Here is an 18623-nt window from a genome sequence, read left to right on the forward strand (position 1 = left end):
TTCCGGTGTCTCCCTGCCTAGTGCCAAGACTCCTTCACTGCCATAATCTCCAGCTGACAGATGATCCCTTCTACTCAAGGAGGTTCATCTATGTTGACCGCATTGAATTCAGCTGCCCCCCCCCATTTTGTAACTTCCCCATATGTTTCCCAACTGACCAATGTTGACCCATAGGTAGGGACAGCTCTACACCTCTATTCAGCAGGAAAACATTATAGAATATAAGACCTTCCACCTTCAACAACCTTAAAGATTTAAGGGTCAAAATTGTTCAGGGGGGAAATGATGAGGGAGCAGAAGGCTAGCTGAAGACAAAGCATAAGCTGACACCCTGCAACCTCTCCTCAAGCCCCACTCCTGGGTGGGACATGTGTGACATTCTTCCAGGAATCTCCCAACTATCTTAATGTTAATACCTTGCTAGAAGGGAAAACAACCTTGACAACGGCCAGGCCTCTGATATCTTGTAGCTCCTCTCTAGCATTATCTTGTCGTTCCTCTTTAGCATATGAAAACCCTTTTGAAACCTCCCTTTTCCTTACTTCCCCCCCAACTCTGGAGTATATAATCAGCCACTCCTCAAGACCCCCATGCAGCAGCTCTTTCTGCCTACGGGTCCTGTCCCAGTGCTTTAATAAAACCACCATTTTGCACCAAAAAGAAAAAAATAGGCGAAGCTCCAGACGTGGACAAGGGCCAGACCAGACTGAGGATTTTGGACTTGATCAGTATCTTGGTGGAATGTAATGAGCCTTCATGGTCCTTTGTAAATTGGCTGAAACTACAAATATTAAAGCCTTGACAATCAAGCATCTATTGTATATCAAGTGGTGTACTGGCAAACTGGCGCTCCCAATTAAAAAAAAAAGTCCTGGTTGCAGTGTGTGCCAATTTATGTGGTGTAAATACTCCCACCATGCCTGATTTCAAGCCATCCACATGATGTTACAGAACACAGAGTTGGGAAGAGATGTGTAGACAGGCTCTCATGAGCTGACAGAAGCTGGCTTCTGTTCACCATTGTATTATACCTCAATTCTAGACAAACTCTAAATAGCAATGATATTGTGTATGTTGGTATTAGCCAGAAACAAGCAGCTGGTGGTGCCAGACAGAATATAATCCATTTTTTTTCACAGAGAATATAAAACGTTCTCTTATTTTATAAAGGAAGTCACCAGACGAATTTTAGAATTTGCCATTTGATGTAATCAAATCAGAACAAACTATGATTTCAATCTAACCTTGAGTTTATAAGCCTCATTCACCCTTTGTTTCCTTATGCGTAAGATGAAGAATCCCTTGAAGGGATGGAATCTTTATTATTTTATGAAATGAGGTCTTTTATAATCAAGATTTAATTTATGCTCATTAAGGGTTATAGCTTTCTAGTTTCCTTGTCAGGGTGTGGGGGAAGAAAGAAAAATCAGCCATCTGCTTGCTAGTGGTTGCTGACTCATAAATTGAAATATCCCCTCTTCTCTGTATGTCGGAGAATCACCACTGAGGTTGGTTAAGTGATTTGACTTTGCATTCTCAACACCTAGTCCTTAGCCGACTAAGAGGAGGCATCTAATAGATCAAATATCTATATAACTAATGTAAGCATTCTTTATATCTACAATATATTCCACCAGAACATGGGATTAATCTACAATTAAAATTTTAGACACCAATTTTATAGAGCCACTCTAGGTGATGGTCTACTATGTATGAGGTCCTTGGGCATCCCTGACTTTCAAAAGAAGTTTAAAAGAAAAAAATTCAGTGTTAACTCATGTATCCCAATTTGGTACACCATACATGTTTTCAGTACCTTTTATAAACCAGATTATACAGAAAGTAGAATTTCCTGATTGTGAAGGTTTTTTTAAAAGGCTGCACTGTAAAAGTGGTCTCCTTGACAGAGGATATAAGGCAGAATCCTCTGGTGTCATTGACAAGGGGCTACAATAATTTCCCTTATAAAATATTCCTGTATGATTCATTCATTGCATGAAATAAAAGTGAATGGTAGCACATGCTTGCGTAGAATATCATTTGAAATCTCTCCAAGGACTTATTATTACTTTAAAAACACCCCATTACAATAATTTATTGTGAAATCTTATTCATGTTTGCTTCAAGGGCTGTACTTGGAGCCCCAAAGAGCCACCCAGGGGCACAGGCCATGGACTGGCCATATTGCTCTGGGAGATCTTCTAAATTTTTATTATGGACATGAATTTTCACACATTCTCCAAATCAGGGAAAACAGTAGAATGAACTACCGGGTACCTATCTTCTAGCTTCAATAGTTACCAATTCATGGCTGATCTTGTTTTAGCGTTACCCCCACCCCCTTCCCATTCATCCAACCCCACATTGAATTCCTGGGAGCTTTCAAAGAAAGTTATGGAATCTTATCCTGTGGCAATAACAACTACTCACCTTCCCTCCAGGAGACTAGACTTTCTTGTAACCTCAGGGTATGAGCATAGCCAATCAAAGAAGGAGTGAACACATTTTCCAAGGCATTCTGTTTACACGCTCAGGGTTTTTCATGAATCATATGAAAGAGAGTGACATTTTCGGCTCAAACTAAAGTGACTCATCAAGCCAGAGGGGGGGGTCATTAAGGACATATGACACCTTCCAGTCTAACCTGCTCTTCAACTGTCAACACCTGTAGAGTCATCTGGCCATAAATCTCTCCCTGACCCTTCCATAATGAAAGATTGTTTACCAAATCCTGAACCTTACCAGTATAGAAAGAAATGGTTTCAATATTTACTACAGGAATCCTCAATTTTTGGAGAGTTTAAATTTAAATCAAATTCAAAAGCAAGTCCATACCTTTACTTTAGAAGTAAAGCAAACCATCGGAAAAAGCATTGGTTGAGAGAGAGTGAGACACTGATTCTTTCAACCAGGAATTCTGTATCTATCAATTTTTCTTAAACAATCAAGCACGTTCCCACAGATATATGTATTAGGGTGTTGTTTACAATAAATTGAATGTTAGGAAAATATTGGACACAATTAATTATCCAACAGTAGAAGGTTGTGAAAATAAATCATGGAACATCCACACAATGGAATATTATGAAGACTTAATGAATGATGGGGAAATATTTGTGATTTAGTAAGTAACAAAAAGGAGTTATCTTTAATAAATAAATTATAAAAACAAAAGAAATGACAGGAGAACCTACAGATTAGAAGACACTTAAGAGACATATTAACCAACTGCGATATATTATATCACCTTTAGAAGTCCCAAGTGCGCACACATGCAGGTGCACACACACCTGAAAGTTGAGAACATTTGAACAACAGTCATATATTGAATGATACTATGGCATTTTTACGATGATTTTTTAAATGTGATCATGGTATATTATTATTTATTAAGTTCTGTATTTAGAGATGAAATGTCATATCGATGGTGTTATAAAGCGATAGATGAAACAAGATTCACAAAGTTCGAGGGTTCATTATACTCTATTGTCTTCTTATGCACATACTTAAAATTATGTACTGTAAAAAATATTTGAGTTATAAAACAGTATATATACTGTGATCCTATTCATTAATTTATTTTAGATATCTTTTCTCTTATTCTTCTCTATAAAACATGATTTAGCTTTTTAATATAGACATAATATACTGTTTGTAATGAATAAATTATTTAACAACTTGAACTAATTTATGCTAGACATTAATCACCCACAATTTGCTGTTTTCCCATTATTTCTAATATATCACTGAACTTAACAGTTCATAAACTTAAAAATAACAAGGTAAGACGTTACCGTCTCAAACTAAAATTGTTGATCTTCTATTAACCTAAGGCCCACACATCAATATGAACTGACTTTTCTCCCGTGGCCTAGGAGCAATTCATGACTGAAGCAAGCAAAGAGATAAACACAACTCTTTTGAAATCCTGGGCTTTCAAGTTTCAGGACAAAGCTAGACCTTCATAAACAAAACAAGGAAGTAATCTCCTAACAGGTGAGTGTAGAGAAAAAACAAGAACTTTATATAAATGATTTGGATGGTTTATAAAATTCTAGGGACCATTTTGCCTAAATTAGCAAGAAAATGTGATTTTTTTCCAGGTACTAGTTTTGCTTTTGCTCTGTTAAGGTGGCTAGATTTATTTTGGATAGAGAAAAAGTAAGTCACCAAGAAACTACACTTTCAAACTCCTAAAAGAGGCATTTAAGCCTTAAGTGGGGCTTCTAGAAAGCGACTGTAAGCATATGAAATGGAATTAGGATAAATTTATAAAGTATTTATCATATCATAGCCTCTGTTGATGGGTATGTTGTGCTACATAACTTGCTCCCACTTAAAAACTCAACCACAGCTCCTGCGTGCAGGAAAGAAAGCAGTTTGGAAATGGATTTTTGTGATTCTGCTTGTGTCCCTCATGGCTCCAAATTTTTTAGCTGACTAGAAAATTCTGCTTGGCTTCTAATGTTGGTCTCCCCTCCCTGGTCCTCTCAACGACAGGCTCTGAACCCCATTTTAGGTAATTAAGTTCTGTCTCACTCAAGCTCCTGAGCCCCAAGTACATTTCCTGTCCAGAGTGAGTCTTCACCTCACCAGAGAGTGGGGTCTGCAATGGGCCTTCTTGCCCTGTCCTGAAGCCAGATGGGTGCAGGGAGCAGGACGATTCTCCCCTGACCCCTTCTCCAATAGCAGCTCAGGTCATGTGTTTTGGTTTCCAGTCAGCACCCAGAGAGAAGCCCCAAGTCTCAACCTTCTGCCTCCGGTCCTGGTGCCTGTCCTTAGTCCTCTACTAACCACAGGCTGAGGTCTGGCTCCCTGCATAAGGGACCACCTGGAACCACACTGCCCCCTGGTGGATGCTGTTCTTCATGCCTGGCAATCCCTACAGCCAGCCTGCCCTCTGTCCACCTGTGGCACCCCAATATCTCCTTAGGTGGGGGCTGAACATAATTTGAACTGTTGGATACTCCTCAGTGGTGTGCTGACTGATAAATTTTCAGGCTTTTTACAAATTGGACTGTTAAACACAGCCATTATTAAAATTTATATGACATAAACATACAATTAATTTACATTAAAAACAAAGGTCATAAATACGCAAACTCATCACTTCTTAATAATCCTACTACATTTTGCTATTGTCTATGCTTGTGAGTTATTCACATTTATTGTTATCTGGATGGTGGAAATGACTCCACTTGTCAAATCATGGTTAAATTGCAACCACAGGTTGGCTATGGATACAAGAGTTCAGCAAAAATCAGTGAGAACATTCAGTGAGAATCAATTGGCTACATGGAATTTAAAAGAGAGTATTGTGTGTTTTATTATTATTTATAAATTGTGTGCTACACATCCTTTATACCAGTAAAATTTATAAACGGGTATCATTTTTTCCCCAGATTGCTCATTATTGACCAGTTTGAAGCACACTACAGTATCCCTTCCACCCACTTAGGGCCAGTTCTATAGACTGACGAAATTCTCCTAGTTCTGTCACCTTGCGTTACTACCTATGAGCCAGTTAGAGGGTGGGACTCTCACATCCAACCCCCTCTTGTTTTATCTTGTCCAGGTCAGAGGATACCCACTGGCAGAACACACCTAGCCTCTTCTGTTCCGTTACACATTCCTCTCCCACTCCCTCCCCCCCCACCCCGGGAGATGAATTGACTTACCTGGTTGGTGAGTTTAGAAGGAGAAAGAAGTCATGCATGGCCTAGCTCTTGTTTCTGTTCCTTTCCTTAGAGAATACCCACAGAAAGAGGCATCTTTCCGCACATGGGGGAGGCTGCCATGTTCTGGTGTTGCCTGAGGCTGATGAGTAAGTTGGTCGAATGCTGGAGTTTGATGTTGAGAACTCCACTTGCTCAAAGATAGAAGTCAAGCTCTGTAAAGTAGCATTGATCAGTAATGAGGGCCATATATTGGCCTCCACTGATGACTCCTTTGTCTTAGATCTCCACTGGTTTAAAAATGCAATGGGAAACAGGAGTGCTCTTTTTTGGGCCCCTTAGAAACTCCAGATGCGTCCTCCTCTGCCATCAGCCTTTGCTCCTGAGGTCCCGAATGCCCTTGTGGCTGTGCCCATATGTATTGGTACACATAAGCCTTTTCTAAGATTAGAAAACTTGAATGGCAAACTTATTTGATTCCAATCCCTTTTATGACCAATATGTATGTGTGATGATAATAATAATGCTGACATAACTGGGCACCTTTTGTATGCCAGATGTTGTGCATACAAAGATAGACCCTGTAGAACAATTCTTTTAATGACCTAGAGCATTTAAATAACTTTCCCCAGGTCACAAAGTGACCAGGCTAGTTGTCTGATTGCAAGGCCCTTGCTCCTTCCATTACACTTTCTCTTCCTTTTCTTTCTTCCTCCCACCCCCATCCCTCTAGTCTTCCGACCTCTCCTCTCTCTCTCCTCTCCTTCACCTGTCCTTCTACTACATTCCCTCATTTCCATATTTTCTAGCCCTTTGATACAGAAAACTAAGACAGCATTTGAAACCTCAGATTGCAGTGTGTGCGTGCTTTTATATATATATATGAAATCCTACAAAATCTTACCCCAACAGCTGGGACCTCAAGAAACTTGGCAGCAAGCAGAAGGAAAATTGTGGCTGTCTTTTTAGTATCTTCCTCAGGTTTCTGATAAGGAATGTTCAGCATCCATTCAAGGTCCTGGGAGAGGAGGTCACAAAGAAAACAGTATGTGAGAGAGACCACAAGACTTCATCAAGCTGGGGTCTGTCCAGGCTTGACCTGGGGGCTGGGCTCTATGTAGAAAATGCAGCCTTTCCTTAAATGGAGTGTTTGCTGTTACCTCCGAATTAAGATCTCTTTCCCTGGGGTCAATAGTTGTGTAATAGGTTCAGGGATTGAGCAAACAGTTTGCAAATTACTTGGGGAATGATTGAGGGAAGGGGAAGAATACACACACACACACACACACACACACACATTCTCAATGGGGGTAATATCACCCTCAATGGGGGGTGAAAATTGGTTCTTGGGGGAGAAGGTGAAAAAATCTCACTCTCTTCACATATAAATCACAGAAAGTACCTTACATACATACAGTACCTAAATAAGCACCCGGTATTATCTGTGGTATTAAAATGTCATAGAAGGGATATTAAGAAAAATATGTCTAAGAACGGGGAGCCATTCTTAGGGGAGCAATAATTTTTAATGGTTGAAAAGCACTGATGTATATAAAGAGCCTAACAGAGTATGGACATATGGTACGTATTCGATATATGTGAATTGTAGTTGGTACTATCATAGTTATTTGTTATTATGCCGGTCCTACAAACTTGCTAGAGAACCATGCCATCCCATCATGGTCAGGGTGGATAAGGGTGTACTGTGGCAAATTCCCAGATGAATTTAGCTTAGGGTGGATCCTGCATAAGCTAGAGATCCAGGGTTCTAGAAAATAAGCAGATTCTTGCACACCACTGGGCTGACCTCTGGGTGCCCAGAAGCACTTGCTCAAGTGTTAAAATCCAAAGAACAAGGCATGGCACAGATGACTGTAGGAAGCTTACAGGCCAGCACAATGCCTACTTTAATCTTCTGGGGAAAGGAAATGTTCCCGAATTCAGTTTCTTTCTGGCCAAGTACTCCATCACCAAGTTTTTTTTTTTTTTAAATATTTTATTTATTTATTTGACAGAGAGAGACACGGCGAGAGAGGGAACACAAGCAGGGGGAGTGGGAGAGGGAGAAGCAGGCTTCCTGCGGAGCAGGGAGCCCGATGCGGGGCTCGATCCCAGGACCCTGGGATCATGACCTGAGCCGAAGGCAGACGCTTAACAACTGAGCCACCCAGGTGCCCCTCCATCACCAAGTTTTGCGCACATGCCTTGTTTCTCCTTTCAGAGGACCTGGCTTCTAGGAGGCACTCAATAACTGAGTTAATACGGGGTTAGGGCCAATGTTGAGCAACTTCTCATGCATGCTCCATGTGCTCCGCAGGGGGGAGGAAAACTAAATAATCTAATGACTATTCTTAAAACCTATGTTTGTTCTACTTTTAGCTTACAAAGTGGTCTCGTATATAGTATCTTATTAAATCATCACAATAACTCTGTAAGGTCAGTATTCTATCCCCACTTGAAGGATAAGGAAGCTGAGGCTTGTAGAGTTCACTTATTTGTCCTCCTTAGCTACCAAGTAACAAGTAGCAGAGCAAAATTCCTTTCTACTGTACTACACCACTTGTAATAATGCTCTCCTACAGAGGAAGAAGACAAATGAAATGATAAAGCTATGGAGGAAAAGCCAAGCACTGGGACTTGGGGAACCCCTTGTAAGGGATATGGTAATGCCTGTGAATTGACACAATCAAGTCATGCAAGAAGGGGTGTTATCTTCATGGAGTACAAATCTAGCACATGGCAGATCCTGCTGAGGCTGGTCAAAGGTATCACCTGCCAAGTTACAGGGAAATGAAAGCCCATCAAAATAGACTATGGAAGCATCTCAAGATGATGTGAAATTTGGGACGTAAAAGACTTAGGGGCACAAATGTTTAGAACAAAAATATGATATGAAAAGTGAACCACTAGGTACACACTTGGTACAAATTTTTATTTCAGGGCCACAGCTTCAAATGTAGGAATGACAGATATTTGACTGGGAATGAAGAGAATTTTTCAAAGACTGAAAAGAATGTGTTTAGTCAGATACCAACTCATCTGGCCAAAGGGGCTGTAAATGGAAAACAGATGGGAAGGGAGAAAAAAACACCTAGATTAAACTGAAATGGGTTTCCATGAATGACATTAAGGAGGGCCTGGGAAGAATTTCAACAGCGAGGGAGGTGCCGAGTGATTCAATAAGAAAACAATTGGGAAGGACATCAGAAAGAAAATGTAGGCAGCAGATGTCCAGATATCATGCACAGAACACAAGCAACACAGCAACTTTGATATTTAGCACAGGGCGACAAACAAGACCTCACAGATACCACTGAGAGTTGGCGAGATGGAACAGATCCATGGGAACACAGTGATAGAAGGGTATGCTGTGCACAAAGACCTGTTGGACGGAGATGGAGCAGCACTGTAGGCTGTGATAACAATAGATTCAGAGGACTCTCTGAACACTTGGATGAAGATGAAAGAAGAGAAGAACAGAAGTGATGTTTTCATGGATGCAGAGCTGAGCCACATGGAAGAAAGCCACAAAATTGGCAGAGCGTACACAATACAGATAACATTTGGATACTTCATTCAGATAAAAGCAGAGTTTTTCACTTGTCTCCCTAACAATTTCATGTCCTAGAGGGTAAAGGAAGTAATAGAAATAATTGTGCTCTGATTCCAACCAATGGGAAGAAGCCATTCTTCAGAGTGAAAGGGATGGGAACCTGGAAGAACATGGCCACATCATCTTCAAAGTAGGGCAAGACTGAGCTGGATAAAATGTGTACAGAGGACTTTAGGAAGCTAGACTTCAACATATTTTTTTTTTAAGATTTTATCTATTTATTTGACAGAGAGAGACACAGAGAGAAGGAACACAAGCAGGGGGAATGGGAGAGGGAGAAGCAGGCTTCCCTCAGAGCAGGGAGCCCAATGCGGGGCTCGATCCCAGGACCCTGGGATCATGACCTGAGCTGAAGGCAGACGCTTAACAACTGAGCCACCCAGGTGCCCCTATCTTTTAATTTTTTTTAAATATAGGCACAATTCCACAAGTTTCCAAAAGAAGACAGAACCAGGAAGTGCTCAGAAATATGACCTTGGGCAACTCCAGTGAGGAGAAAAATGCGGGGAGATTCTTAAAAAAATTAAAGTGATGACATAGAGCTCTTTAAGCTAGGATACAGAATGAATGATGAGAAAGACAGAGGCAAATGACAATTCTACAAGAGTGACATGGAACCACACAAATAGTAGCAGAAATGTTCAAATCCTGGAAGAATGAAAGCATGCAAAAACGGTAAGAACCAGAGAAAGTGTTATGGACCCAGGGAATTACGATAATGGATGGTAGAAAGGATGTAATATTTCTCAAATGATGTCACATTCCTTTAGGCTCTGATAAGGACTGCGACTATGGGGCTGAAAACACAAAAGTGTGTAAGAGTATGGTGAAACCCAAGTTTGGGGAAAACATTACCAATCCCTTTTAGAATCTAATCTGGGACCAGACTTGGTGGTCCAGTCTATGGATCAAGTGGCATACATTTGCCTATCTCCAAACTTTCTTCCTACTAAGTATTATTAATCATATTTCAGCAAGTTGATCTTAAAATTCTTGCAGAAGCTACATGATATCATTCTTTTGGGTCAGAAAAATTTCTCCCAATTGCATTCTCTCTTTTACTATCAGAGTTTTATAACTGATACATTAAAGCTGGTTTTAATTGAAGGTTTAACTGGCTACAGAAGGATAGTTTGTAAAGTCCTCAGCAGGATCCTGTTTATATCTCTAGGCAAAGAAATCTTAATTAAGGTATTCCACCTTTACCAATGAAAATTGAAATATGTTGGAGTTTCTTAAGAGTTGTCTAGAGTAGTTTCTCTTAAAATAACTTGGAAAAATGAGCGTCATCTTTTATAACAACTATGGGGTTAGCCCATAATCAATACACTATTTTATGACATTCAAGAACAGGCAAAACTGATCTGGGGGGATATAAATCATAATAGTGGTTGCCAGGATAGATGGGGCAGGGATAAAATGGAAGGGACCCTAGTGAACGTCCTAGCATGATAGCATATTCTATTTTTCTTTTTTTTTTTAAGTCTTTTTTTTTTTTTAAGTTTTATTTATTTGAGAGAGAGAGAGCATGAGAGGAGAGAGGGTCAGAGGGAGAAGCAGATCTCCACTGAGCAGGGAGCCCGATGTGGGACTCGATCCTGGGACTCCGGGATCATGACCTGAGCTGAAGGCAGTCACTCAACCAACTGAGCCACCCAGGCGCCCCATATTCTATTTTTCAACTGGAATGTTGGTTACATGGATATATGCATTTGTCAAAACTCATCAAACTGTCACTGTCACTGTATGTAATTATCCCTCTATAGAGTACATAAAAAGAATATAATAACTCTGGGCAGTGATATGAAGAAAAAAGGAATAATTTTCTGTGATGACTTGACAGTAATTAAATAAAGTTAACATAGTCAAGGAATCAGAGAAAAGCAGAGGCTCAGAGTTTAAAATTACCAGTGCTCTCAAAGTAGATTTAGAGAAAAGTATGTCTCACCAACACCCTCGAGTTGTTAAATTTCCCATCAGCAAAGTTTTCCCTATTGCGGAGAAAGGGCATCATTACCTTATATCCAAGTACCAATGGTTTACAAACTTCCATGCACATAAATATCACCTTGGGTGCTTGTTAAAAATGCAGTTTCTGGGTCCATACCTGGAGATTCTGATAAGGTAAATCTAGGTTAGTGTCTAGGAATCTGCATTTAATAAACACCCTTGGTAGTTTGATGTAGGAAGTCCATGAACCTACACTTTGAAAAACACATCATTTGAGAATCAAATCATAAAACTAGCTACTACTTCCTCTAATTTCAGTCTCTCCAGGCAATCTTCTGATAATAAAGCATTTTTCCAGGCCTTCACAGAAAAAAATGTTGCTTCCACCAACACATGTATTCCAGCTGACATGACAGTACTTTCTCATTCTAAATATTAAACAGGCATTGGTTTTGTATCTCAGTTTGATGAGCTTGGTAAATATGGTTTGCCCCTTTTAAATGGATGTGTTTACCAGGTGATACTGAAAAACCATGCTTCTTGAACTGTGAGAAAGAGAAATATGATTTGTGCCAAATTTACTGAGATAAAGGGTATTTCCAAAATTTCCTCTTTAAAGAAATTCTATGCTTGACATTGTTACGGCTGCCATGTTATTTTTTTTTAATTAATAAACTTTATTTTGGGGGCACCTGGGTGCCTCAGTCAGTTCAGTGTCCGCCTTGTGATTTTGGCTCAGGTCATGCTCTTGTGGTTCATGAGAGAGAGCCCCATAGCAGGCTCTGCGCTCAGTGGGGAGTCTATTTGGGATTCTTTACCTCTCCCTCTGCCCCTCCTCCAACTCATGCATGTGCACACATGCACTCTCTCAAGTAAATAAATCTTTAAAAAGATAAACTTTATTTTTTAGAGCAATTTTAGGTTCACAGCAAAATTAAGTAGGAAGTACAGAGAATTCCCATGTATCCTCTATCTTACACCCTAACACCACCTTTCCCACAATGGACCTTCTGTACCATGGTTGTACATTTGTTATGTTCCATGATACTACAATGATACATTATTATCACCCAAAATTCATAGTATAAATTAGGGTCCAGTCCACGTTGTACATTTTATGGGTTTTGACAAATGTCATGTTCTTTTAAGCAATTGAACTTAAGAATAAACATGTGTAAATTAATATTTTCATTTTAAACCTAATTCTATGGATTTTTCAAAGATTTGTGTTGTGGCTTTCTGATTCTAAATAAATGTTCATTATTGACATTTTGGAAAGTGGGCACATTTAAAAAAATTACCAGTTATTCTCCTATGCTAGGCTAAGCACTGTGAATATTCTAATTTTTTAAGTCATTATTCTGTCTTTATGTACATGTATTTATTGTGGTGGTAATGGTTGTTTATTTCTTTACAAAACTGGGATTACACTATACAAACATCTCCTAACATTGTATCGTTATGTCATATTTTAATAGTAGTAACTTTCCTCTGATTTTATTTTTCTTCTTAGCATTTATCACCACCTTACATAAGATATGTGTCTGCCTATTTATTTTCTGTCATCTCCTGAATGGCTGTTCCAGGGGAGTAGTTGTTCCATAAGAGAGTTCCGTTCACTATGAAAACCCAGGACCTATAATACTGCCTGACACACATTATTTACACATATTTACAGAGTGAATGAATAAATGAATGAGTGGCATTTCATTGTCAGTAAATATGCTCCAAAATCATGACTTTCAGTGACTAAGCAATTTTAACAAATATATACAACACAATTTGTTGAAACATTCTTCTGGCATTCAACAGTAGGGCTACATTCACCTTCCAGTTCTTATTATTGTAATTCACAATGATATGTAAATATTACTTGTAAAAGGGAGTTCATATTTCTGAATATTTCCTTAGGAATAATACCTAGAAATAGAGTTATTATGTCAAAAATTATAAAAAATCTTAAAGACCTTTTCACATATTGCCAGCTTCTAAGAGTGTGTAGGGGATGAGAATATGCCACCCCAAAATATGCCACTTTGGCATAAGGATTATTTTGAGCTGGAGGCAAATGAGAATTGACAGATGCAGAAAGAAATCTACCCAGAGCCTCCCTCATCTGACTAAAAGTAGGAACTTCTGAGAAATGAGGACTGCCATAACTCCTCTCTCCCAGGGAAGTTTTATAGCCATGAAAAAGACAGAAAGCCAACACTGAGATGGACCTGCACAAACAAACCTACTCCACTAGTTTCCCCCAAATGTTTACCTTTCCATAGTTTGCCACCCCTAAGAAGCCTATACCCTTTTCCTTTATCTTGTCACTTCTCTAGGAATTTATTGTGCTTTTCTAAGATGCTATATAAGCCCAAGTTCTAACCACCTCTTTGAGTTATCATCACTGAGTTCTCCTATGTATATATGCAATGCAGGTGTTATTAAATTCTTGTTTCTCTCTTGTTAATCTGCCTTTAGTTGGTCTAATCTGCAGGGCCCTAGCCAAGGAACCTAAGATGGATGGAGGAAAAAAGTTATTTTTCTCCCCATCAGTGTAAAAGAGGAAGTCGCCAGGACTTTTAAAGGCTTAGATTCAAATGGCACAGCATCACTCTCACTGATCTACTGGCTAAGGTCCTGCTTTTGATGTGGGAGGGGACTATACAAGGATGTAGTGCCAACAAGCCTTGTTCATTGGGAACATTTTTATGTAACTATTACATCACCCTTTTTGGTTTTCCAGAGTTCTTATGGCTTTTCTTTTAATCAGATTATTTTGAAAAGATTTGGAGGAGAGAAAAAAATAGTGAATTCTTCATTTTAATTCACCATCTTCAAAGTAGAAGTTGAGTATGTGCTTTGAAAATGGCTATGTACATTATTTTGGGGTATTTATATCATTCTCTTTTTATATATATGTATTTATATCATTCTCTTTTTATACATATGTTTTGTGTAATACAACATTTACAATAATCCTCATTCTCCAATCCTGTCAATATCACTTAATTGAAAAAATATTTTTTCTTTGACAATGAAATCCCTTAGAATAAGTATATTCAATTCCATAATTCAATAAACATTTTTTAAATGCCTATTATGAGCTGGCCCTACAATTAAGGTGCAGGGTAATATTTCCAATTCAATAGTCAGTAACTACAAAGCATTTATTTTTTTTAAGTGCATTGAACTCTTGTTAAATGCATGGTACTGAGGGATATAAAGGATTATAAGACACAGCACTCTTCAAGGGGCTTTGCAATATGGAAAATTATCAAATGTAATAAAAGTGAACATCTAGTATCCACATGCAAAAGAAGGAAACTGGCCCCTCCATAACACCATATACAAATTTGTCTCAAAATGGATCAAAGACCTAAACATAAGATCTAAAACTATAAAACTTTTGGAAGAAAACATAGGGGAAACCTTCATGACATTGGAAGTGACAACAATTTCTTGGACATGACACCGTAAGCACAGGCTACAAAAGGAAAAATAGACAGATTGGACTTCATGAAAATTAAAGAGCTTTGTGCAACAAAGTACACTACTATGGTCTGAATATTTGTGTCCTGTCAAAATTCACATGTTGAAATCCAAACCCCCAAGGTGATGGCATGAGGAGGTGGGGCCTCTGGGTGGTGATTAGGGCATCAGGGCAGAGCCCTCATGAATGAGATTACTGCCCTTATAAAAGGGACTCTGGAGAGAGCTCTCATCCCTTCCACCATGTGAGGACACAGTGAATGAAAAGACTGCAATCTATAAACCAGGAAGTGGGCTCTAACCATGCACTGAATCTTCCAGTACCTTGATCTTGGACTCTCCAGCCTCCAGAACTGTGGGAAATAAATGTCTTTTGTTTATAAACTACCCAGTTTACAGTATTTTGTTATCGTGGCCCGAATAGCCTGACTGATACTATTAATAGAACTAAAAGGCAACTCACAGAATAGGTGAAAATATTTCCAGATCACATATCTGACTAAGGATTAACAACCAGAATACATAGAGAACACCTAGAATTCAACAACAAAAAACACCCCAATTCAAAAATGGGCAAAGGAATTGAATAGACCTTTCTCCAAAAAAGGTACACAAATGGCCATGAAGCACACGAAAAGATGCTCAGCAGGATTTGAATTCTTGAGAGGCAGAAGTGATTTGCCCACCACATTGGCCAAAAAAGGAAATTACAGAGCCTATTAAGTGTTGGCTCGGGCCAGGGGAAAGTGGTCATCTCAAACAGTGTTGATGGGAACATACATTGACATGGCAATGTGGATAGAATTTTGGTAGGACCTATTAAAAATACACAATCTCTACAACCCAACAACTTTACTTCTTTGCATTTTTCACAGAAAAATTCTTCTTCTTTTTTTTTTTTTAGATTTTATTTATTTATTTGACAGAGAGAGAGACAGCGAAAGAGAGAACACAAGCAGGGGGAGTGGGAGAGGGAGAAGCAGGCTTCCCACCGAGCAGGGAACCTGATGCGGGGCTCCATCCCAGGACCCTGGGATCAGGACCCAAGCCGAAGGCAGACGCTTAACGACTGAGCCACCCAGGCGCCCCTCACAGAAAAATTCTTAGACATGTGCACAGAGGAAGGAAACTGAAGCACAGGAAGATTAAGTAACTTGATCAGAGTCATCTCATAATTGACATGAGGGTTAAAAGTCAATCTATTAGGCATTTAGAAAAACACCTGGGCACATAATAAGCACTACTAATTGTATTTTTGCCAAGAATTTTCTGTATAAACCTTTTATGCTTTTGCTTAATTGGATCACAATGCATTTTTTTCCAATTTGTGAGTAATTTATATATTAAGGATATTAAATTTGTCACATGTTGGAAATATTTTCCAGTTGGTTGCATGCTTGTTATTCTGTTTACATTGCTATTACATGATGAGGTCATGAAATCTTTATGTAGTCAATTCTATTAATTATATATAATTATATATATGTCTACATATAATTATATATATAGCTAGTTTATATATAAACTAGAAACTATAAAACCAATTTCATACAACAATAACTACACAAGAAAAGATGTCAGTGGGACAACTACTATCTAAACTTCAAACACTTTGGGTCCTGGGGCTCTTCTTAATTAATATATAGTGTAACAACTCTGCAAAACACAAGCGGGCATATATTGCAAAACCAGAAATAATCAACATGGGTCCATGGAAAAGGAACCCACACTTTCCATTTAAAGTTTAAAAAAGATGTTCTTTAAATGCTCTAAATAGAGTTTCTTCAGAGAAGCTCATAGAATTATATTAATTTATTCATAGTTTCCTTTATGACAAGATAACATTCTAATTCTAACACAATTTTCAGAACATTTGGCCAATACATAGACTATATAACTGGCTGTGGAAGAGAGAGCTGAAAAGATGCTGAGTCCCTGCATCCATCTCCCAGCCCACCCAGAGTTAATCAAGCTTCACTGCCTTCCTGAAGCCTGCCCCAATCCCAACACATCACACAGCTCCTTGCTTGTTTCTCCTAGTAATCTCTTGAGGGCAGAGACAGCACGAACTAGGTAGGGCCTGGCATATAACTGCTTCCCAATGAATACTGGAGGATAAATGATAATAAACTAATTAACAAATAAACATGATTTCAACAAAAAGCCAGCTATGATTTTTAGCTCCAAAGACAAGTCAGGTATACTTGAAATAAACCCATGAATTAAAATCAACTTTAGCTGGAAATGAAAAAGCCTGTCAAATGAGAAACAGAATGTTGAGCTGGGAAAAACGCGAAAACAAAAGTACCAAAACTGTTTAAACATATTGGACTTTAGCAAAAGATCTATTTCACAATTTATTGCTAACAGTTTTCTTAGTCTTGCAAAACTAATGAGAAAATCAGTTCAAATGAGAAAAAGGAATGTTGGGGTTGTGTAAATGATACTGTTTAAACATAAAACATGTGAATGCCAGGCCTTTGCCCCACTGGCTGGGTGACTACACCATTAAATCAACTTTTCAAGTCATAGTTAGATAGATAGGCTGAGGAAAGTAGTTTTGGAAGTATTCATGTAGAGTGTATGAGAACTGAAATTTGAGAAGTTAAGAACCAGCTATATAGCTAAATGGCTTTCCAAAAGGTTGTAAACTCACTAGCAAACTATGGAAACATCTTTCCCACACACTTTTGGTATTTGGGGAGGTTACGGAGTCTTAATTGTTAATTTTAACACAAAAGTATCACCTTGTTTTAATTTGCTTTTATTCATGGGTGGCTCATTTTCCCTTGCATTATTAATTGAGTTCTGTTTCTGTTTCCAGGCACTTTTCCTGGTGCTTAAAGTATGTGAGAGAGCAAAGCAGACCAAGAGCCCTGTCTTCTAGCAGGGGAGACAGACACTACACAAGAAACACAACAGATAAATAAAGTAGCATGTTAGAAGACAGTAAGTTTAATAAGGGAAAAAAGGAAAGCAGGGTAGGGAGCATGAGAATGCTGGATGGGGAAGTGTGGGGCATTTTGTCATATTAATAAGTAGGATAAAGGGGTCAGGGATAGGTTTCACTGAGAAGGTGAAATTCAAACAAAGATTGGAGGAGGTGAAGGAGAGGGTTTATCTATCTACAGAAGGGTGTTTCAGGGAGACAACAAAAGACCAGGGTGGGAGTGGACCCGGCCAGTTCAAGGGACAGTAAGGAGTCCAGTGCAACTGGAACACAGTGAACTTGGGGAAATGCGTAGCTAACAAAGTCAGGAAAGTAATGAACAGGAGGAAGGGCATTGTAAAGACTTGGGATTTTACTGATTGAAGTGGGGAACCATTACAGGGTTTTGCATGTAAATGAACTCATCTGGCTACTGTATTTAGAATAGACTTTAAGGATGCAAGTGTAGAAATATGATGGGCACGTGAACGGAGTGACCATGGTGGCAGAGATGGAGACTAGGCATAGTCTCTTGGCATGAACTCTCAGTAAGGCTGATCTAGTTACCATCACCTCTGAATATCTAAACTGCCAGAAATAGAGACCAGTATTGAATTCTCAGTATAGTACTATTCTTTAAATGATCAACCGGCCACTTAGTGGGAAGTTGACTGTGTTGGGCCATTTGCATACTGGAGGGCCAATTTGTTCTCACAAGAATAGACACTTATTCTTGGTGTAGGTTTACATTTCCTGCCAGCAGAGCTTTGGCCTGTATCATCATACAGGAGTTTACAGAGTACCTGATCCACAGACACGGAACCCCACCCATCATAGCATCCAACCAGGGGGCCCACTTCACAATGGAGGTTTGGGAATGATCCCATGATCATAGGACCTGTTGGTCTTTTCATATACCTCCCTTTCCAGAAAAGCCAATCTGAGAGAGCTTGGTGATGGTACAGCTGAACTA

General features: G+C 39.1%; 1 long non-coding RNA gene across 2 annotated transcripts in view; it reads right to left on the reverse strand.

Annotated features, from left to right (window-relative positions):
• Positions 1-18623, reverse strand: part of LOC118535157 (uncharacterized) — a 144845-nt gene that overhangs the window by 122545 nt on the left and 3677 nt on the right. For both annotated transcript variants that reach the window (XR_004917069.2, XR_013444008.1), the window contains exons 2-3: positions 6580-6693; positions 5679-5890 (exon numbers count right to left, since the gene is read on the reverse strand). This is a non-coding gene — a long non-coding RNA (uncharacterized LOC118535157). The remainder of the gene's footprint in view (positions 1-5678; positions 5891-6579; positions 6694-18623) is intronic.

The sequence above is a fragment of the Halichoerus grypus genome, chromosome 14 (assembly GCF_964656455.1).
Source record: "Halichoerus grypus chromosome 14, mHalGry1.hap1.1, whole genome shotgun sequence".
NCBI classification, from domain to species: Eukaryota; Metazoa; Chordata; class Mammalia; order Carnivora; family Phocidae; genus Halichoerus; species Halichoerus grypus.